Here is a 25,601-nt window from a genome sequence, read left to right as displayed (position 1 = left end):
ATAGACATGAGCAGTACCATGGACATAATAGAGTACACTGTTTCGCCCATGATACTCTCCATGCGTTGTCATTCCTGAGGACTCAGGTGTTATTCCTTCGTACCCAGTAAATTCACGCCATATACCACCCTTCAAACCGAAACGCAGCCATGTAAACACAACTGCTTTACGGTTAAAATACGAATGGGACAGAGGTACCCAAGCAATCGACTTTTGTACAAAGTCTCCCTCTGGTACAATTACATTACTATCCGTGTACCAAATTTTATTGAAATCTATTAAACTGGTAACTGTTTAATTCTTTTGATTGATCCAGAAAAATAATACAGTAAATTAATTTAAGAAGAAACTGAAAGACTGGCCTGTCGAGAGGGACTTCTATAATGTTGAAGAATTCATAAAATATAAATAATATGTAATTCTAAAATTTATTAATGACAATTTGAAGTGGCGTAATTATCATTGTTATAAATTATAATAATTTATTATTTTTTTTCTTTTATTATTATACAGAGAACTTGCAAATTTTTCGAATTTATAATTAATTAGAATATGATAAACTCGTAAGAGGAATGACATAATTAATTGAAATTGGATTTGTGATTTTGTAAATTATTAATAAACGATCTGTATGTATATCAGTAGTTAGTTTCGAGCTGGTGAAAAAAGGTGGCGAGAAAAGCTTGAACCATGAACACTTTTCGACGATTCATAAGAACAACTGAGACGTGGAGATTTGTAAAAAAAATAACTATTTATCTCGACTGTACAAATTACAGTCAACGACAAAAAATCTGTTTGACGATGCAAATTCGTATACATGGAACGGAACGTGACGAGTCAATCAGGGGTCGATGGACTGAGCAGTAACTATTTTACACTCGATTTGAATTTGTCAAGGAGACAGTTAATTTTAAGTTCGAATTACAAACGAATATTTGCATGGAAAGATAATCATTTATAATCTATTTCTAATATAAGGTTTTAAACAATTTGCCAATAACAAAGTAATTTGTAATGTACGGTCGAATCTATTTGTTAACAAGAAAAATAAAAGAAATTCTTATCTTAATTTTCTTGTTAACGAACCTGTTCCTGTACTCGTATATGTGTATTTTTAGTAATCTATACCTACTTCTTTTATTCGAACTTACTGTCATCATTACTATGTCTAGAAAGCTGAAATTTGGAACATAGGTTCATTTTATAGGTTCGTTCTAAACATCTGCTAAGTAAGGATTTTTTAATGTTCAGCTTAAAGAGGAAACGCGACATCAGAGGGAGACTCTGTACAAAAGTCGTTTGCTTGGGCACCTCTGTCCCAATTATGTTTCTACCATGAAGTAGTTGTTTACATGATTGTGTTTCAGATTGAAGGGTGGGATATGGCAGTGAATTTATAGGGTACAGACGAATATCACCGGAGTCCTCAGGAATGGCAACGCATGAGAGGTATCATGGGCGAAATAGTATACACTGTTATGTTGATGTTACTGTTTATGTCTTTTTAGGCAACGATTACTACTTTCCATCAGGTGGGCCATCTGCTTGTTTGTCATTCTCAGTTGCATAAGAAAAAAAATCGTTTTTATAGTAATTTACCACAATGGCAAAGTAACCTATACAATGCGTGTGTTAATATTTGCTTAGTAAATATTCATATAAGATTGCAACGCAGGAACATGGTCAAGTAATGAACCAGTCAAGTATCTTCGATAAACGTACTTGTAAGTTGATCCAGCTAAGTATACAATTAAATATAATGTAACACGATTTATGTATGCGTATATACCTATTTACATAATTGAGGATGTTCTCGGTAAATACATTCTTGGATCTATTACCGAGAGAAAGATACCAGGAAACTTTTAGCGTAGAGATTTTTTTTTATATAACTTAGAATGGCTAACAAGCTGACGGCCCACCTGATGAAAAGTGGTAACCATCGCCTATAGTACATAAGCAGACATGGACATGACAGACTATACTGTTTCGCTCATGATACCCCCCATGCGTTGTCATTCCCGAAGACTCAGGTGTTATTCCTCTGTACCTTGTAAATTCACGCCAATCTTCACACAGTTTGGAGTGATATGGGAGAATATAAAGAATATTTGAAATTCACTATTTATTTCTAGTTTTAGTTTTAACAAAACTATCAAATTTCTACAGCTGTTCCAAATTTTGTATGTAACTTTAAGAAACTTCTAATTAAAATGAACGGATAAAATTTAAAAAATATGTCCTCTCTCGTATTAGAATCGATTATTTTTACAATATATATTTTTGCTGAGTTAAAAAGTTTAAATTAAATTCAGTCTCGTTGTCTTTGATATCTACAGGAATAATGAAGTCAGTTTAAAAGATATAATTAGAGAAATGCCGTCAAAAGAAATGCAATTCCAACGGTCGAAGTCTGCAGCTTCGGGACAAACGATCTTCAATTCCAGTTTGATCGTCTAGTTTCAATTTCACAGAATTGAAAACTGTAACTGGAATGCTGACTTCGCTTAATACTTTTAAAACTACTATCACGCTGGGAAAAACTTATTCCATCATGGAGTTACAATGAAAGCTGATATTTGAACTTTTTAATAATATGATTTATTTTGGCACAGGCATTTTTAATAAATGTTTAGTGACGTTTGGAGGACTTTTTTTTTATTCTTTATAGAATGGCAAACAAACTGACGGCCTACCTGATGGAAAGTGGTAACCGTCGCCTAGAGACATGAGCAGTACTATGGACATAACAGAGTTTACTGTTTCGCCCATGATACCCCCCATGTGTTGCCATTCCTGAGGACTCAGGTATTATTCCTCTGTACCCAGTAAATTCACGCCATATCCCACCCTTCAAACCGAAACACAGCCATGCGAACACAGCTGCTTTACGGTTGAAACACGAATGGGACAGAGGTACCCAAGCAATCGACTTTTGTACAAAGTCTCCCTCTGGTGAGGTGAGGACATATGTAGAATTGTTAAAATATATGAAAAATAAACTCATGTCTTTTATTTCCCAATTATATTGACAAATACGATGAACCGTTATCCGTTAGTATACTCGTAGTACAAAGGTGTTCGTAGTTCAAAATGTTTATTAAAAAAAAAAAAAACTGTGTACCAATTCCTTGGTTTGGTTAGTTATTATTAACGTTTTGGAGAGATGAAGCGAGATTGGATGCAGTTTTCTCACTTGTGTTCCTGAAGGTTGAACCTAAAATACTTTATCCCAAAACCGGACACGAAGTCACGGGCAAGAGCTAATATATCATGTGAGTGTTTTGTAACTGCTAAACTTATAGACCAACAATTCCCACTCGCCTCGTCAATGGGACGAATGTGGGCGGACCAGTATCATTGCACGTTAAATAGGAAGAGAACGCCTTACACCGACTTAATTAATAGATAAATATGCTGGACCACACATTAATGTACGCTTAATGTTCAACAAACAAATACATACTCTCCGTTGTCTAAAATTAAAAGCTAATTTCGTTTAAACTTTCCAATGTGATTGTGCGTTTGAGGCGTGTTACTATTGATACCGATATTCTTGTTTTTAATTATAAGTTTTAATTAATTTCTTTTAAATATAATAATATACTATTGTTTGGATATAAAATACAATTTTTTACCGATGCTTTCATACGTTTTTACAGACTTTTAAAATGATTGGTTAAGCCCTTAAAGCGCTAAGAAATAACAAGCAAACAAAATAATTTTCTCATTCTAACATTAATAAGTAAAGAATAAGGAAAGACATAATAATTCCCTGTGTAGGTTTTGCTATATTTTTATATCATACTAGCTATATCCCGCGGTTTTACCTGCGTGAATCAGTAAGTACATAAAGCATCCTATGTATTAAGTTAGGTTAGGTTGAGCTCTTAAGAAATAACAAGCATCCAAAGTCACTTTAATTATTTTTAAAAGTTATATTAAAGTTTTTACGATATCTATATGCATGTACAATGGGAATTTAAAGTACGAGTGTAAGACGAGACGCTGTGACGCAAAGCGCCGTACACCCCCTGAAGAAGACTTCCGGATGAAGTCGTCGTAAAGGACAAATACATTCATCATCATCATTTCAGCCATCATCCGTCCACTGCTGAAAATAAACTTTCCCTAAAAATTGTCAAAGAACTGTCAACTGTGCCACCTGCATCCACTGACTCCCTGCAATGCATCAGACATCGTCGCTCCATCCTTCCCTGCGTTTTTTTTAATGGGTGATAATGGAATGGTAACCTCACTTGCGCTAACGGTATACACCAGCGGAGCACCAGTGAAGGATGATAGGTGAGGATGAAGTAGGTCAGTTAGCCCATCGTGCCGAATTCAACAAGAATTGTTCACGATCGACCTAATAGGGCATATTGCTAGCAATAAGGCTGTAAAACTCCATTGATAACAATCCCTTTCCTCCCTCCTACCCTGCGTTAGTCCATATGTGGTCGCTACTCAAGAATCGTTCTTCCCCTCATTCCGTTTCCCATAATTATAATATTGTAAATTGTAACTTATGTAAGGTAACAAAAAATTTATATCATATTTATTAAGTATATTCATTAGAAACTATATAAAGCGATTATCCAATTAAGATAATCGAAAACAGACTCGTTAAGCTGAATAAGGAAAACTTGAAGGTTGATCTTGATTAAGATTTTTACAAAATGAGATCATGGGCGCGAGATAATAATGTTATTACAATTTTCGTACTCTAATATATTACATTATATATATATATATATATATATATATATATATATATATATATATATATATATATATATATATATATATATATATATATATATATTTGAGTATATATAAATATATATATATATATATAATAAAAATATATAAATAATTTAGAATGGCAAATAAGCTGACGGCCCACCTGATGGAAAGTGGTAACCGTCGCCTATAGATATGAGCGGTACCATGGACATAACAGAGTATACTGTTTCGCCCATGATACCCCATGCGTTGCCATTCCTAACGACTCAGGTGTTATTCCTCTGTACCCTGTAAATTCATTGTCATATCTCACTCTTCGAAACGCTGCCATACATACACGACTGCTTCATGGTAGAAACACGAATAGGACAGAAGTGCCCATGCAAACGACCTTTGTACGAAGTTTCCCTCTGATAAATAATATAATAATATAACCTATAGTATATTTAATAAATAATGATAAACATTGTTTTGTCTACAAATAAATACTTAAATCTTTTCTTTATGTGCATATATTTTTTCCTAATAAATTATCATATCTTTAAAGCTAGAGTAAACAATACACATTTATAAAATTTTATTAAAATTGGTTGGTCGGTTTTCGAAATTTGCGTGAAAGAATATCGAGATACGGAATTTTTATCAATCGACTTCAAAATGAAAAACGTTCTCAATTCGGTTATATTTTTTTTATGTTTGTTACTTCATAACTCCGTCAGTTGTAAACCAATTTGGAAAATCTTTTTTTTTTTTATTCCAAAGGATATACTTATAGATTAGTTCCATAGAAATTTAATCAAAATGAGTTCAGAAGTTTAGTTTTTGAATTAAAACAACTACTATAACTGAAATCGGTTTTTTCCTGGAACACAATCTTAATTATGTATTAAGGTATACTGGACCGTGTGGTCCCTACATAGAATAGGCCAACCTTTCCTTTACCCTGGATGTCGTAAGAACTGCCTAAGGGAGGGCTAGGGATGGGCAGCAGCGTCCCTCTTAAAACATAATAGGAATAATTATAATGTACAGCTTACAATAAACGTTTATTCTATTCTATTCTACATTTCTAAAGCCTGACTGCCAAGCGTGGCAACAATTGGTAAAATCCCCCAAGGGGGAAGTTTATGTTGAGCAGTGAATAGTTAAAGGCTGTTATGATGATGATGATATACTTGTGAAAGAAACTGATAATTATTGCTTCTTTATTAATATATTTTTTTAATATATTATGTAAAGTAAGGTTGCCGAGGTTTTCCCGAAAGACTACAGCATGGGGTTCTTCAAAAGGGGGGTAAAGAGGTTTCTTCAGGGTCGGCAACGCGCGCGTAATACCTCTGGTATAGCAGGCGTTCATAGGCTACGGTAACCGCTTACCATCAGGTGGGCCGTATGCTTGTTTGCCACCACAGTGGTATAAAAAAAAAAGTAAAATTTCATACTCAGTCATAAGTAATAACATGCAAAGATCAGTCCTCTACGAACAGCACTCGTTCACGATTATGACATTGTCAGGGTCTAATAATGGAGTCTGAGTAATATAAGATCTAATAGCTTATTTGTACATAATATTTATTGTCAAAGATCAACTAGAACACTATCTAGTTACTCTAATAAAGTATGATAAAATGACAAGTTGTTTATATCTATTTTAAATACATTACAAGGCAAGCGATTGTTCGTTTCCATAACTATTATAGAGGGGCTCTCTGAATGCAATAAAATTCAAAACAAAGACTTTTAGATGTTTTGTCTATTATATATAAAGTATATAGATACATATATATTGATTTTTGAAAATTCTGCCTACTCGTGCGAAGCCGGGTCGTTAAAACATACGTTCGAGTTTTCGTGTATTGCTGTCCCCACTTCATTTGGACGTGTAGGCGAGATCAACAGTTATGCAATAATAAAGCTATTCACGGAATGCCATGATAATATTAGTCGAATTGTGGCATTTTATTGCGAGGTTAATGATGTAAAAGTGATGCATGTATCAAAAAGAAATATTATTCAAATATGAAAATCGTATTCTAATATTAATTGCGTAATTGAAAAAAAATCGAAGTGCGTCGAGCCCATAATATCTACGCCATGTTCAGTTTGTAATGATAAATGGACAGATGTTTGTTACTCTTTTACGTTCTTCTTTAAAATTAATGAATGGATTTGAATAAACTTTAGTACAAAGATAGATTATATCCTAATTCAATACATATAGGATACTTTATGTATTTAAAAAAGTGAATTTATAGAGTACAGAGAATAACACCCAAGCCCTGGCGAGGAATGGCAACACATGGGGGGGGGGGTATCATGGGCGAAACAGTATACTCCATTATGTCCATGGCACTGCTCATGTCTATAGGCGACGGTTACCACTTTCCATCAGGTGGGCCGTCAGCTTGTTTGCCATTCTAAGTCGCGGGATATAGGCAATATGGTATAAAATATATCAAAAAAGTATCCAACAGGAAATTATAATCTCTATTTTGATTTTTTTTATTAATATTACAATGAGAAAGTGAGTTTGCTTGTTATTTCTTAGTGAATTAGTATTCAATCAATCGTTATAAAAATTAGTAAAAACGAATGAAAGCATTAGTAAAAATTTGTATCTCTTATCTAAACGATAGTATTATAATTCATAAAAATAAAATATGCAATTATGACTGAGAAATCACAAAACACAGACACTGCAACCGAAAAATGCAGTAGCATTGGGACCCCTCCCTTTCCCCCGAAAGGGATTGTTAGTGATGGAGACTGAGAACCCCATTGCTAGCAATATACCCAACCAGGTCGACCTCCTCGCGGTTCCCCCTGGAAACTATCATGGTTAATTCCTGATGAATTCATCATGATGGGCTAACTGGCCTGTTTTCATTCTCATCTATCACCCTTCACAGGCGGTGTTACAATACCATTTTCACCCATAAAAAAAATTTAGCATTGGGAACCTTCTTCTATTTAAAGTAATTTGAATATTATTGATAAGTATTTTTATCTCGATTTGGCGGAAAGAGGTTTGCTATCCATATTTTGGAACATCATATCAAGCACAAGGCGCGGTTGGTTTTTTACAAATTGTAACATTTGTGGTTTCTATTTTAAAATTGTCTGTATACTGAAATTGGTGATGAAGTAAACAGTTTCATTGACTATATAATAAAAATACCATTAGAACAACCGCGAAACGAAAACGTAATGAGATCTCTTATCGAGTTCCATCGCAGTTCGATGCAATACAAGAACAATAGTGACTATAACACAAAAAGTAGATTAAACTAACGATCTAGCAGATTCCTATCGTGAGACGGACGCTTTGGCAGATAATAAAATGTAATGGAGTCATTTGTGAGCAAAACAAGTGGACATTACTAGTTTCAACTGTTATAAATTTATGTTTGTAGATGCCGATACTTGCTGCCCGTATGAAAAGGCTTCAAGTTACTCCGCGAGCTATTTAGAGGGCTATGTTCAGAATTTCTTTCTGATAGAATCAAAAATGAGGATATCCGATAGAGGAAATAAAGTCACTGACATAGTCCGAAGGATAAGCAATCTGTAGTGGTAATGGTTTGGTCACATAGCTCGATGAACTGACAATCGATGGAGAAAAAAGATCTCAAGTGGCGACCCCTTAGTAAATGCAGTACAGGACGACTCCCCAATAGATGGAGTGATGACATAAAATGCATTGCAAGGAGTAAGTGGATGCAAATGGCTCAGGAACGTTCCTGGACGTTCTGCTCAGAGCCCTGAGCAGTGTACTGCTCAACATAGAACACCTGGCCTATGTTGAGCAGTGCACAGATAACGGCTGATAGGATGAAGATGATGAATTTAAGAATCAGACTAAATAAATTAAATTTATATATTACATTTTCTAAGACCACAATTAAAAATACACCGATGTGAGAGAAATCAAATACCAATCCACTTGGAAATAGTAGACTATAATTGCTCCTTTAAATCCTTTTAAGAAGAGTAGTGTAGCATTAAAGAGTCAAGGTATGAATTCTCAGAATATTTACTTTCTTTATTTCAAAGGATATTTTAAAGTATAACTCAATAAAAAGCAGATAATTATATTTATTTATAGAGGAGCAATTAGTAAGTAACACATTATATACTTTGAAGACACTGAAGACCTTTTTATTACTGTAAGTCATAATTCAATTTAACGATTTCTGTGGAATAAGAAAGGATGCATGAATAACAACAAGTTTATATGATCTGTATTAATTAAACAAAGTAATGTATTAGATAAAGCAATATCATATTACAAAGTACATTCAGTGTAAGTACTTAGAAGCAATTGTTATATAAAGAAGTTTATAGAAATTCTTAGAAATGTTTCTAATGTCGTAGAGTTTTAAAATTACTTGCAACTGTAAATTAAAGGCTGGTTGACATCTTGTTTTTAAACATAGAAGTAACTCTAACTCATGATAAAATATCCAAGATTACAGAGAATTATGTTGCACTAACAAATAAAATTGACTGTCATACCAAGCAAGCTTAATAAAAAAAAATTAGACAAGTATGAGTAGTAAATAACTGCCTACGATTCTCAGATTTCTAATGTCTATGTTATATACAAGATCCAATTATAGTTTCAAAGTACATAAATTCCCAGTATTCCAAATTAAGGATATTTTCGGAGAAACAAAGATCAATAGATAGGACCCGTAATGTGAGCCCTTTAAGATACGTCCAATCGTCTCTTGAATAGTTGATTGCATAGTGATATGTATTGATATTAAGGATTGCAGGTTATTATGTCATAGGTCTTGGTTGTTGTCACTTCAACAAACTAATATAAATCAAAAATTTTGGAAGTTCAGATAGCTACTAACGCTAAAAAAAAATGTTTACGACTGTGTGCTCGTATGACTCAAAGTATTTTTTTTTATACAACTTAGAATGGCAAACAAGCCGACGGTCCACCTGATGGAAAGTGGTAACCGTCGCCTATAGATATGGGCAGTACCATGGACATAACAGAGTATACTGTTTCGCCCATGATACCCCCCATGCTTTCTCATTCCTGAGGACTCAGATGTTATTCCTCTGTACCCTGTAAATTCACGTATTTACATAGTTGTACTTAAGTATGGTGCACATTGAGAGATATTTCTAAAGATGTAATAACTACCGGTTTAACTTACGTGTGATTTAATCGAGAAAGCTCGACTAGTTTTGGGTCCATTCGAAACCCTCAGTCAGATTCGCGCTCGCGTAACAAACACTCTTTCACACAAAAACTACTCAACGGATTAAGCTGGAATTTTTTTTATACAACTTAGAATGGCAAACAAGCTGACGGCCCACCTGATGGAAAGTGGTAACCGTCGCCTGTAGACATGAGCAGTACCATGGACATAACAGAGTATACTGTTTCGCCCATGATAACCCCCATGCGTTGCCATTCCTGAGGACACAGGTGTTATTCCTCTGTACCCAGTAAATTCACGCCATTTGGTATTTGGTACACAGTTAGGTTTTTTAAAGAATAATAATGGAATGGTAATCCCTCTTGCGTTAACGGTATACACTGGCGGGGCACCAGTTAGGGATGATAGGCGAGAATAAAAAGGCAAGGCAGTTAGTCCAGCGTGATGAATCTGGAATTCAGCACGATAGTTTCCATGGGGGACCACGTGGAGGGCCCGACAGGGTATATTGGTAGCAATGGGACTGGTAGCCAACATTACTAATAATCAACAGAATCGAATCAAACAGATTTGAATTCGAATTGATACAGAGATTTATTTAAGGACAACCAACAAGGCATACATTTATATCTACTTAAAATACATTATAATAAGGTTACATTATAAAATGCTGCCTCAATTAAAGGCCGCCACGACACGCGTATTCATAATATACGAGTATTATTATTAGGATTAGTATTAGGATAGAGATGAACTATATCCCAAATTAAAAGAAAGATTAAATACTTTTAAATTTAATTATCCATTCAAAACCATGGATTACTGTTATATGTAAAAATGATTATATTACTAATGAATTGTATCTCAAGAATGATAAAAGCAAAAAGTTAACTTACAAAATAATCTTGACGAGAACATTTATAACTGAGGGCCTCACAATTAAAAAAGTATCTGCAAAAAAATATATTGTGGGTGGAGTCCAGCAGAACGTCCTTATCAATGTCATGGAAGCCATTAGCAGATCAAGATATGGGGATTAGTTCATACATTAATATCTGTTTCTCGGCTAAGGCTCATATAAAACACGGATATGCGTTAAATGTTAGTTTTTTAAAGACAAATAAGTAGGAAAGATGATCGAATCAAAATAATTAAAAATTAAAATTAAAGACTCTCAAAAAAACCGACTTCAATTGTGGCAAAACCAGTTATTTTTACTTTTAAACAAACAACAAAATCGGTTTTGATAAGATTTCTATGGGACCAATCTGTAAGTATGTTGCAGTCAAAACTCTTAATCAGTCAAGAGTACTATTGACTAGCAAAATCAGTCAAAAGTACTTTTGACTGAACAGATTGGTCAAAAGTGGTTTTGACTGAAAATTATTGGTTGACTGCATTTACTGGTATTAGTACATTTGACTGGTATTACTTTAGCAAATCATTTACATCGCATGATTGGGCTTGGCTTCGCCGTATAAGAGAATGTAACCCACTGTTACTACTCTGGCCTGGGGGCTCTATGCTAAACCAACGGGGACTTTATTCCAAATATTCATGGGATTTTTATTTAGTTTCTCTTCTTTGTATTATGCTTTGTTCTCCTTGTCGTAACTCAGGAATTCTTGAAATTGGAACATCGGCGTTTTTTAGAAATAATAGATAGTTTTTTTTTATAATATACAGGTCTAATTTTTATTGATATTAATTATGTGTAGTAATTTTTGTTATTGACTGTACATACTAATATATCAAACTGGCTATTTTTTTAATAGGTAAAATGGAATAGTAACTCAGCGCTATCGGTATACGCTGGCTGGGCACCAGTGATAGATTACAGGCGAGAATGAAGGCAGACCAGTCGGGCCATCGTGAAGAATTCGACAAGAATTACCATGATAGTTTCCAGGATGATCTGCATAGAGTTCGATCTCATAGGGTATATTGGCGATGGGGCTGTTAGAACCCATTATTAACAATCCATTTTCCCTTCTCATAACTGGCTTGGGAAACTGCAATTATAATAAATTAATGTAATATGATATTTCCCGGGTCGTTAGTGAAATACGAAATGGTACTAATCCATAATCAATGAAAGAAATCGAAATGTATTCAAATGCGATAATAAATAAAATAGCATTAGTAGGTATCTAATCAGCATTCAACAAGCGTGGTTACCTCATAAGGTTATCTTGATATAATAATATCAGATAATTATTGCAGCTAAGTCTCGGTTGAAATAGTAGGCTAGTACTAAGCAACTTGAGTTTAGCATTAAGAAATATATTTCCTTGCTTCCATTCCAATTAAAAAAAAATAGATTTGCCCCGTAAAAGAAAAAAAAACTCGGACGTGCTGTATGATACAACTTCATTAATCATTCTTTTTTTAAAATGTATAAATCTCATCGTTTTAAAATGTTTCAAAAGAATTATAATACTTAATTGAATATAGAACTGTTTATGGTATGTGTAAGCAGTTTTAGACAAACAGAAATTAGCTTCTTGAAGAAAATTATATATATATATATATATATATATATATATATATATATATATATATATATATATATATATATATATATATATATATATATATATATATATATATATATCGATTTAAAAACTACATCAGGCAGATCAAGGAAGGAGTTGATGTCGTGTCGTATCACGAAGTGAAGAGACTCGCTGAAAATCGTAGTGAGTGACAAGAGCTCCACCGACAAGAGCGCAGCTCTTAAATAGGATAGATAGATTGTGGTAGGTACTTAAAATAATAATTTTTTATCAACCGACTTTAAAAAGAACGAGTTCTCAATTTGGTTGTATTTTTTATGACTTTTGTTTATGATAGGTAACCCCATAACATCGTCAGTTATAAAACGATTTGGAAACATCTTTTTTATCTGAAACTTTTTTTTACCTATAAATTTGTCCCATAATAAATTCCTCAAAATCAGTTTAGTTTTTAAATCAAAATAACCGATTTCATCGTTTTTTTTTGTGGGACACAATATTCTTTGCTTACAATATTTGGTTGAGTTGATATTATCTAACCCGGAACAAAACGGTATCATGAAACAAATAGTACTAGTCAATTTGTTCCGATAAACGCAATTCCACATTGAAAGCAAGATTATATCTTGTAATTATTTTCCCAACGTGCGGCATCATGCGACTACACGGACAATAGCTCTGTTCTATGCCCTTCGATATCTTATTTTAATAGGGTTTTTTTTCTACACATTGCTTTGATACCGGTTCTGTCAAGGTTGGCCAAACTCGTTCGTCTTTATTGATTAGAAAAAAAAGGCTCAGTAATAGACAAAAAAGGCTATATAGCAATAGCAAATACGGCTATTTGCTTTGATCAAACATAAAAAAAAAACCGCTTGCAAAACGTTCCCGGAAAGGAAATCAAAATTTTAAATAACTGCTTGATTTTTTGTAATATTTTGGTGAAATAAATTTTCTTAGAATCACCGTTTCATTTCATTTCGCTTTGAAAGACGCTGATAAATGACATTTCATAGACATATTACATTTAAAATATTTGAATTTAGAACGTGGAATTGTACATACTAGCAGATTCTTCTTAAATCAGACTTTGTTGCAAAAAATAAACGGCAGCATCAAACTTAATTAGAATTAAAGTTAGAAAATTACAAACAGATGAACACGGAAACTCTTTGTATTGCAAAAATAATTATCAAAATTGTGTAACTTAGCTAAAAAAAATATGGACAAATTAAAAACCTTTTCTTTCGGAAATCGCAAACAATCATGCTTCGGAACTAACTCCCAGCAGTAATATCCGAAGCGATACGACATCGTAACCTTCAAGAAAAGAGCATATTCCTTTTTAAAAGGCCGACAGCATACCTGCAATTCTTCTGGTGTTGGTGTTACTTATGGGTGGCGGTATTCACTTACAACCAGGTGATCCGCAGGCTCGTTTACCTCATGTGTTATAAAAAAAAATGCTCAAAAACAACGCTCTCAATAATAGCCCTCTCGAAATGTTTATTTACAAGTGCTACTTGAGATAACAACTATAATGGAATGATTACCACAACTAGTTCTCGATCGCACCACGTTGCATGTGAGTGAGATGGGAAATTCTCGTACATGTGTCAAGTATCGACATGTTATCCAGTTAAATTACTTGTTGTGTTGATTTGTAGGTCACAATACTTTCTACATGTAGATACATATTTTCTATTGCCTACTTTACGAGATACCAGAGAAATTAAACGTTATTGTAAGCAGTTCTAATTTTTAATCTTGTATTTTTTTTTATTGGATGAAAATGGAATGTTAACCCCGCCTGCGCTAACGGGATACGCTGGCAGGGCACCAGTGAAGAGTGATGGATGAGGATGAAAACAGGCCAGTTAGTCCATCATGATGAATTCATCAGGAATTAATTATGATAGTTTCCAGGAGGAATCGCGAGAAGGTCGACCTGGTTGGGTATATTGCTAGCAATGAGATTCTCAGTCTCCATTACTAACAATTCCTTTCCCCCTAATGTGTTGTATATTGACGTAATCAAATAAATGTTCCAATAATTTAGAGGTTTTTAATCAGTGGGACAATCTATAGGGATTATCAAATGTGACGGGACATTGTTAAATATGAATCAGGCCTAAAAATTTGTTGATTTCGACTGGTAAGTCTATTTAAACTTACTTTAAATCAGATACTTCGAACTCAAGGGCAGAAGTCAATGCCGATTTATTTTATTCAGAGTTAAGTGGGTTTACGAGTATAAATGTCAATTAGTAACTTTATTACATTTATAGTTATCAAAAAAACATAAGTACATTTATTTATGTAAATTTTATTGACCAATAATATGTGGTACATCTGTTTGTACTACACCAAGTTTTATATTATATCATTAAAATATATTGTACAGTTTACACCACAAAATTTAATTTATATTCTTTTAGCGCAAATAAAGTATTTATATAGATTTTCTGAAGGCGGTACAGCTCGAGGAATTTTAATAAATGAGATGTCATTACATTCATTTTAATAATGGGAGTGCTCTAAGCTACACGATGACAGTACGATATTAATATGGCGGCCATAAACTCTCAAAAACTCGTAGTACATTCGGATTTTTTTGTAACATTATCATAACCATTCGTTAATTTGCCAAGGTAACTTGTATTAAAGTTAATGTAAAAATTAAAAGGACAAATACGATTATTTATAATAGAATCATTTATCAAAATTATGGTTTAGACTGTAAACAATTAAAACTTGCAATTTGTCCCTATCGTCGCCGACCCCCAACGCTGTTATGTCCCAAGTCCAAACTATTGCAATTTGTTCAATATCTGACAACCCTAACTGTAACTGTCCCAACAAGTATCTATTACAAACACTTCCGACTGCGAGGGTTATCCGGGCTATCCGGTTGGCGTGAGCCAATCGACGCTCACAGACACCATCCATGAACCGGGAACATGCACATAATTACAACATCAAAGTGCTCGAAGTTAATTACGCTGGGACAAAATTAAATTGGCGGGATATTCGAAATTGTGTCCCGCAAAATAAACCCATGAAGATTTTATATAATTTTCTTACGTGTCACCTCAATTTATGTAATCAAAAAAATTAAAAACATATTTATATTTATTTGTAGTTAGATGATAAAATGTACATTTTGATTGACCCAATGGTATACATATCTTAATTGGATATTAGGACTGATAACGTCATCGCGTAACGATGGCTGGTGGTGACCTACCGTATGTAAGTTTTTTAAGAAAATGAAATAATATATGGTCTTACTTTTTTTTTTTTACAACACAGGGGGCAAACGAGCACGCGGCTCACCTGGTGGTAAGTGACTACCGCCGCCCATGATCACCCATAACACTAACGGCATTACAGGTATGCCGGCCTTTTAAAAAGGAATATGCTCTTTTCTTGAAGGTTATGTTGTCGTATCGGTTCGGAAATACTGCTGCTGGAAGTTGATTCCAAAGAGTGGTTGTGCGTGGAAGAAAGTGTCTTAAAAAACGCACAGTGGAGGACCGCCACTCGTCCAGATGGTTGGGATGAATGAATGCCTACTAATGTTTCCACAATGTAATGGAACTTTTATGACCTCACAGTAATCATGTTATGGCACGTACGTAATTTGTATAGTATTTACTTGCACTAATGGAATTAGGGGACTCGCAAAGAGTTGGTTGAAATCTTACTTGAAAAATAGAAAACAATGTGTTGAAATACAACAATTAGACTCTAAATCAGCGGTACAAATGTATAGATTTAAATATAACCACGATAGTTACGGAGTCCCTCAAGGAAGCGTACTTGGACCGCTGTTATTTCTAGTATATACAAATGATCTCGCTGACACTTATTAAATAATAAAACAATACTTTTCGAATATGACATTTAAGATATTGTCGTGGTTTATTCTTGTAGATGTCATTACGATGGGCCAACTGATCTGTTTTCATTCTCACCTATCATCGCTCACTGGTGCTCCGCCAGTGTACACCGATAGCGTAGGCGGGGTTGCTATTACATAATAACTCATTACAGAAATTCAAAACAGACAACCCTATGAATAGCTGCGTAATGTGTACCAACAAACAGTACAAAGTATCAATTACAGACGTTTCCGTTTCTGAGGCGAGAGGGTTGGCGCGCCAACGAATTGTGTTCCGCGCTCCCAGGCGTACCGCGTTTGCCGCGAGGTAGCTCGTCAGGAATACGATCCGATTGAACTGCCTTCAACAGCTTTGTGATTCAATTATTCTGAATAGACGTGAGACTAACAGTAACAGGGCCTTGATATCCTGTTGGCATGAGAACTAGGCATGGGCACTATAGATACGGATCCGATATCTATATATTGGGTTCTGAAAAATTAATGGTGGGAAAAAGGTCATCAACCTTTTCGATATTGCCCGTATCGGTCAGATATTTATTTTCAAATATGTTAAAAGTCGTTAAGCAATATTATTATTTGATAAGAATAATATTAATAACCAAAAAAAAAATAAGATATTGGATAAGTAAGACTTTTAACATATTCTTTATTAAATCAGTATATAGATATTGCTATATATTACACACCCTTAATTAAATAGAACTACAGGATACATTATCGTTGCAATTTTACATTGACTGGCATCAAAACTGGCATAGTTTACGCGTGTCTATAAAGAATAATGGAATGAATTTAAATTTAAAATTGGAAGTAAACAATTCCAATTTCCGCGCTCCACTTTTAATAGATACACGTAACTAACCTTCTTGTTACATTGTAGTGACTTTAATAATATTTTATGCTTATTTTATTACACGCAATAAACGTATCGACTTTTTAATATCTTACTGGAAACTTCTCCAGTTAAAAAAGTAAATTTTATTAATTATTACTTATGGAAAATATTTAATGGACATCTATTAAATATTTTTACTTATGTTTATGTTCTAATAGCTTTTTTTATACTACTTACAATGGTAAACAAGCTGACGGCCCACTTGATGGAAAATGGTAACCGTCGCCTATAGACATGAGCAGTACCATGGACATAACAGAGTATACTGTTTCACCCTTTGATACCTCCCATGCGTTGCCATTCCTGAGGACTCAGGTGTTATTCCTCTGTACCCTGTAAATTCACGCCATATCCCACCCTTCAACCCGAAACACAGCCATGCAAACACAACTGCTTCACGGTAAAAACACGTATGGGACAGAGGTACTCAAGCAATCGACTTTTGTACAAAGTCTCCCTCTGGTAGTTAGTGATTGGGATAAAAGGTACTCGTATATGTTTCTCCATTGCATATAGTACAATTTCATTGTGATTGGTTAAGCCGTTAAGGCGCTATAAGATAATAAATAAACAAACAAACTCACTTTAACATTTATAATATTAGTAAAGATTATGTTTTAATTTTTTCTTACATATCGCTGCTAAATAAAAAATATTTACTCCTAAGTATGCGTAATATTTTATTATAGAATATTTCAATCGATGGATCGACCAATTCATAAAACACTGTCTTACTTATATGTATTAATAAAACACATTTATAATCGTCAAAAGCTTTCTAATTTTTAAATACAATTAACATTATTGCCCAATGCTATCATATAAATATCATACATCAAAAACTAATTCCGTGTTGAGAAAATTTAATCCAAACAAAAGTCGAAAATTGTGCAACAGTAAACGATGTACTTTACGTTGGTAAAGGTTAACCGACTTCGTTGAGGGAGGTCAAGAGGTTAGTGACAGACAACAGATGTTTAATCAGCTGATTATTAAGGAAAGTAATTATGTATTGCTAGTCAGAGACAATTTTTTTTCTTTTATAAGACGAGTGTAAGTAGTATTAATTATGATTTTTTTAAATATTTTTTTATACAACTTAGCAACTTAGCAAACAAGTTGACAGCCTACCTGATGGACATAACAGAGTATACTGTTTGGCCCATGATACCCCCATGCGTTGCCATTCCTGAGGACTCAGGTGTTATTCCTTTGTACCCTGTAAATTCACGCCATATCCCACCCTCCAAACCGAAACACAGCCACGCAAACACAACTGCTTCACGGTGAAAACAGGAATGGGACAGAGGTACCCAAGCAAATAACTTTTGTACAGTCTCCCTCTGGTCAAAGTTATATATACAGTAGAAACTCGATTATCCGAACATCGATTATCCGAATATTCGATTATCCGGATTTATTCTTCACGACTCTAATGACCAATTTAGAAATGGTATTATCTATTAATTGGGCAAATAGGTATTATGTAATCAATTATCTTTATAGCTCGTATTTTTTTTTATATCGTATTATCTAAACGACGTATGTAAAACATGTTATATAATAAAAAAAAAATATTAAAATTTAATTATTATTAGATATTCTTAGTAATGGGATAGTAATATACCCTTCGATTTCCTTTCTTTCTAGTGGTCCCTCCCTCTTAGGAACAATCATGGTTAATTTCTAGTAAATTTACCATGATAAGTGTACTAACTGACTTAATCCTTATCAGTTATCACTCACTGGTACCATCAGCGTAAACTGATACAGCAGTCGGGGTTACGATTCTATTTTCACTCATTAAAAAAAGCTATAACTCTAAATGTGCCTGCAACTTCGTTCTGTTATACGGATTACCTCAATTGGGTTTTTAAAAAAAAGGAATTGTTTACACACACAATATATTAAAATAAAGGACTTAGGACAAAATAAGTTTGTATGTCCTTAGGCAACCGTTCGCTTTGAAGGCTCGAGACAGACTGACTTAAAAATGGCCAATGCTCGTCAGGGAAAGCAGAAATGCTGACCAAGGTAGGTTAGAGCGCCAACGCAGCACTAACCCGTTCAGGGCTAGGGTATAACAGTTCGTATGACTTTGACGAAAAAGACCATATCGTCATAGTCGTAGAATATTAAGGGATCTTTATATGTAATCTTTGTCAGATCCGTCATTATTCTACGACTATGACGATATGGGCTACGAAGAAGGGCATTTCTTCACAACAAATATTACATATACATATGCTTTTCATTACGATTGGTTGAATCATTGAGGCTTCAAGATTTAATGACAATATTATTATTTTTAGCATTTATTAAGTAAAGTTATCATAATATAGATTATTAAAGATAAAAAATTAGGAATAATTCTACATATCTACGCAAAGATATATTTTATTTCAGCCGTTTACTGTCCTCTGCTGGACATATGTCTACCACACAAGGGGAGTTTTGCCAGTAGTTTGCACTCTTGGCAGGCGTGTTGGTAACCGCAGTTAGGCTTTTAGAAATGTTTTAAGAGGGCCGCTGCTTCCCGTCCTTTGCCCTCCCTTAATCTCCTCTTTTGACACCCACGGGAAAGGAAGGAGTGCCTCGTTCTATGCTGAAGCACATATGGCGGTAAAGATATATTAGTTAAACATAAATATTTTAGATCCAATATTGTTTACATACAAGAGTATGATCCTCATAATAAGATTTGCTTCATTTGTACAAAAGTCGATTGCTTGGGTACCTCTGTCCTATTCGTGTTTCAACCGTAAAGCAGTTGTGTTTGCATGGCTGTGTTTCGGTTTGAAGGATGGGATATGACGTGAATTTACAGGGTACAGAGGAATAACATATAAGTTCTCAGGAATGGCAACGCATGGGAGGTATCATGGGCGAAACAGTATACTCTGTTAGGTCCATGGTACTGATCATGTCTATAGGCGACGGTTACCACTTTCCATCCGGTGGGCCGTCAGCTTGTTTGCCATTCTAAGTTGTATAAAAAAAAAAGAAATAAAAAATATACCACGAACGGCCAGTCAATCCAAAAGTCGTTAGTCGAAAACGGCGCCAACTTTATCCATAGCTATATTTTAATAATTAATAAATACCTATTACGTCAGCCGAGCTAATAATAGTTGTAAAACTTGCAAATTAATCAATAAAACTCTTTATATTATATATGGTATTAAACAAATCCTTTTAAACGATAAAAGTTGCATCATCGAGGTGAATACAAAGGTGAACTTTTGTTTGAGTCACAAAAAACAACACCTGTTTTAATATATGATTTGGTTTTGTTATTAGATGAAAGTAATAGATCCGCGTCTTTTTTATAGTAAGTTTTATTAAAAAGTTTCATACCTACAGAATTCAGCGGCGGAATCTTAGGCTATAGCTAAATTATTATACTTGTGGGCGACAAAAGAAACCAGGAATGGAAATTGGAAATATATGTGTAATAGTCAAAAGAACTTAGAAGACTAGGGCCGTGAAGGAAAGCCAAATAGAAAACAATAGATACGCGTGTCAATTTCGAATTTGGTAAATAATAATATATAGCTATAAATAATATATGTGGCCTGTACTCCACAATACTCAAGGAATTATAGATCGTTCTAAATTCAATAAATGTTTGAATTTAGAACGCGAAAAAGTGTGTAAGTAGGTTTAGCTTTGAAATAATCAGAATTTTGCTCAGCAAAGGAAAATGGTAGTTCTAATCAACATAATAATTAAAATATATAATAAAAATTTTATGGGACCAATACGATATACAACAATGGGATAAACTCTATCGATTACAAATAAAATTATCAAGATTAGAATAAAAATAATATCCTTATTCATAAAATCTCCAAACCTCTTATAAACACGTTTTATTAAATGAACTGTTTTGTCTTTTTTCTTTTACACTAAATTCTCAATTTGAAAGAAAGTGATTGTTAGTAATGGGGACTACCAGTCTTATTGCTAGCAATATACCCCCCTGTCAGGTTGACCACGTGATTCTCCCTGGAAACCATCGTGCTGGATTCTATATGTATTCATTACGATGGGCTAACTGGCCTGCTTTTTCATTGTCACCTATCCTCCCTCAATGGTGCTCCGCCAGCGTATACCGTTATTGCAGACGGGGTTACCATTCCATTATCATCCATTAAAAAAATACTGTGTAATATGTAGGTTTTAGTTTTTATGAACAAAAACGTAAATCTATTACCAGAAATAATGTATGTTAAATTAATAGGTTGATTCGAAAAGTTGACAACCCTAAACGCGACGGTAAAATAACGTATGTTCTCATGCCTTATTATAAGTAACGTAATACATAATTTGTATACATAGTTTAAGTAATAACAGAAGCATGTTTCAAGGGCGTTCACATTTAAATAAATGTTTTTTTTTTTATGTACATTTTATTTTGGCCGTAAACCACAAAACATGTTTTGGGTGCGACTGTAAATAAAATTGCGACATGAGAATTCGAATTAAAATAATGTCGGATATATGACCGCGATCCTTAATAATGTGGTACCATGTAAATGGCCATGTACTCGTATGGCATTCGTACATGGCTACATCAGCGTTCTAGAAATAAATAAATCAAAATAAAGCACTAGCGATACGTCGCGGTTTTGCACGTTTTTTTTTTTAATAAAATATAGCCTATGTTACTTGCTGACAATGTACTTGTCTATAGGTGAAAGAATTTTTAAAATAGGTTGAGCAGTTTTGAGTTTATTCATTACTAACCAACCATCAAATCTTTCCTCTCCAAAATATTAGTATAGATTATTATATTTTATTTCGCCGTGTGGTCCCGGCATAGAATAGGCCACCCCATCCTTTGCCGGGGGGAAAGGGATTGTTAGGAATGGAGACTGAGAATCCCATTGCTAGCAATATACCTAACCAGGTCGACCTCCTCGCGGTGCCCCCTGGAAACTATCATGGTTAATTCCTGATGAATTCATCATGATGGGCTAACTGGCCTGTTTTCATTCTCATCAATCACCCTTCACTGGTGCTGAATTCATCATGATGGGCTAACTGGCCTGTTTTCATTCTCATCTATCACTGGTGCTCCGCCAGCGTATCCCGTTAGCGCAAGCGGGGTTACCATACCATTTTCACCTATCAAAAACCTTTCCTTTGCCGTGGGTGTCGTAAGAGGCAACTAAGGGAGGGCGAGTGATGGACAGCAGCGTCCCTCTTTAAACATCTCTAAAGCCTAACTGCGGTAGCCAACCCGCCTGTTAAGCGTGACAACTATTGGTAAAACCCCCCAAGGGGGAGGCTTATGGTCAGCAGTGGACAGTTAAAGGCTGGTATGATGATGATAGCTAATATATAAAACATATATAAATGGTCTACGCTTCGTCATCTATGTTACATAACGACTACAGAGGTGACAGTTTCCGGGGCTCACGCGCCATTGTTTCTTTGCTTGTCAATTACTTTAATAACTTTTCTTGTTTTTGGTCGTGCTGCCATATTTTTTTTTTCATTATCATACCTACATTAATAAAGAAAATTAACATTCTTAATTATCATTTTTATTTTACAAATAAATGAATCCCACGCAACTATACAACTATGAACGCCTGTAATACCTTTGTTATTACAGGCGTTCATAGGCTACGGTAACCGCTTACCATCAAGCGAGCCGTATGCTTGTTTGCCACCGTAGTGGTATATTGAAAATTAACCCAAATTGATATAAACAATATAAATTGACGACCGTGATATAAACAATATGAGGGCATATAGCAGGTAAGTGTAATATTAGATATTTAAATGTGAGTTTATTTGTTTGTTTATTTAATTTTTGTGCCTTAATTACGACTAATTGTTATAAATATTATCAAGAGACAATAACGAAATAGCAAAGTTATATCTAATTATAAATACGCGCATAATTAATTATCGCAAAGCAAAATTATATTTCAAACGGAACAAGTACCAGGAAAGCCGACGGCAATAATTTGTCACAGACGTTTCCTGCGTTCATAAAAAAAAATTAAGGTTCATTTAGATAAAATTATGGCTGTCAAGATTTGACAGAAACAGACGGAGTGAAACCATTAGACCTTTTGATGGGACCTTCGTTTCATACAAAATTTGTTTCAATTCAAATATGTCAAAAAGGCCAGCGGCACTCGCGGAAGTATAATAATACGATGCAATTTGTTGTTTAAAAAAAAGAAGCGAGCATTCTCCTACGTGTTAAGGTTTTTTTTTTAATTGATGATAATGCAATAGCAACGGCATATGCTGGCGAGGCACCAGTGAAGGATGAGGATGAAAAGGCCAGTAAGTTAGCCTATCGTGACAAATTCAACGATAAATTAGTGACGATGGTTACCAGAGGGAACCGCGTGGAGGTCGACCCGACAGGGTATATTGATAGCAATAGACACAAAACTCCCCATTACTAATAATCCCTTCCCCCTCATGTAAAAGCTATAAATTAGTTACAATATAATAAAAAACGAAGCAGTGGTTTATAAATTTATTCCAGACATAACCTAAGAATAAAGTGCTAGTGGGGGAAAAGGATTGTTAGTACCTAATACGGACTGTCAGTCCCATTGTTAGCAATATACTCTATCAAGTCAACCTCCTTGTGTTCCCCCCTGGAAACCATTGTGCTGAACTCCAAGTGTATTCATCACGATGGATTGACCTGTCTTTTCATTTTCACCTATCATCCCTCACTGGTGCCCCACCAGCATATATCGTTAACGCAGGCGAGATTACCATTACATTATCATCCATCAAAAATAAAAATACAACTGCTCTAAAAAAAGTTCAAGATATCAAAACAAAGATTCTTTGTTTTTGTTATCTTCAAAAAAAAAATAACAATTTGTTATTTTCAAATCATTTATTGACCAATATACAATTGTTATTATCAAATAATTTATTTATCAAAATATCGTACTAGTTGGACGGCTATTAATTTTTTTGCGCAAAGATAATTTCACTTTTTTTTTTAAATGCTAAACTGGGACAAAAAAACCCCGTTACCTTCGATAACACACAATAAGTACTGTATGATTAATACTTTTTCTTATTATTTGATTGCTTATCTACCGCACTCGTATAATGATACACTGTACCGACTTTATAATGGATTTATTACAGTTTATTCTATTGTTAAATGTATACACTAATATTACAAAGAGAACAGATTTGATTTTTGTTTGTTATGGACAATTTACCAGAGGGAGATTTTGTACAAAAGTCGATTGGTTGGATACCTCTGTCCCATTCGTGTTTCAACCGTGAAGCAGTTGTGTTTGTATGGCTGTGTTTCGGTTTGAAGGGTGCGATATGGCGTGAATTTACTGGGTACAGAGGAATAACAGCTGAGTCCTCAGGAATGGCAACGCATGGGGAGTATAATGGGCGAAACAGTATACTCTTTTATGTCCATGATACTGCTCATGTCTATAGGCGACGGTTACCACTTTCCAGCAGGTGGGCCGTCAGCTTGTTTGCCATTCTAAGTTGTATAAAAAAAAGTGGGGTAACTACATCATTGGGGGGGGGGGGGGGGGAGGATTGTTTTTTTAATGGGTGATAATAAAATGGTCACCCCGCCTGCGCTAACGGTATACGCTGGTGGAGCACCAGTGTAACCCCCCGGGGAAGGGACTGTTAGCAATGGAGTTTGACAGCCCCATTGCTAGCAACATGCTTTGTTAGGTCGACCTCCGCGTAGTTCCCCCTGGAAACCATCGTGAATAATTCTTGTTGAATTCGTCACGATGGGCTAACTGACCTGCTTCATCCTCACCTATAATTTTTCACTGGTGTCCCGCCGGTGTATACCGATAGCGCGGGTGGGGTTACCATTCCATTATCATCTATTAAAAAAAATTTACCCCCCGCCCCCGCCCCTTCAGATCATTATTACATTCTCAAATGAGAGTGATGACTATCATTTAGTTCAGTAGTCCGCGTGACGGAATCAACCACAAAACTACTACGAGCCATGATTATGCGTTGTCCGCGGTTGCATTCCGGTTTGTTACTAGTTTCCCACGACACGCCGCATACAACATGTAGTTCTTACAATGATAAACATTTATTTATATAATGAGTTATTTATTAATTTATTTTTATTAAATAAAATTATCTAAAACACGTTAAACTTGTTATAAGTTTAAAGTGTGTATCTGTAAGTAAATAATAATTATTTATTTATTTCTTTATAAAAACTTGTGTTTTTTTTTGATAGGTGAAAATGGAATGGTAACCCCGCCTGCGCTAACGGGATACACTGGCGGAGCACCAGTGAAGGGTGATAGATGAGAATGAAAACAAGCTCGTTAGCCCATCATGATGAATTC

At 34.6% G+C, this 25,601-nt stretch overlaps 1 protein-coding gene across 8 annotated transcripts in view; it reads right to left on the bottom strand.

The window, feature by feature from the left end:
* The window catches only part of LOC113523461 (SH3 and multiple ankyrin repeat domains protein 3), a 297,001-nt gene that overhangs the window by 153,678 nt on the left and 117,722 nt on the right, over positions 1-25,601 (bottom strand). The window lies entirely within an intron of this gene.

This window comes from Galleria mellonella, unplaced genomic scaffold (assembly GCF_026898425.1).
Source record: "Galleria mellonella isolate WM207_F2 unplaced genomic scaffold, CSIRO_AGI_GalMel_v1 utg300, whole genome shotgun sequence".
Lineage (NCBI taxonomy): Eukaryota > Metazoa > Arthropoda > Insecta > Lepidoptera > Pyralidae > Galleria > Galleria mellonella.
The sequence above is the reverse complement of the archived record's forward strand: the minus strand, read 5'-3'. Positions and strand labels throughout refer to the sequence as shown.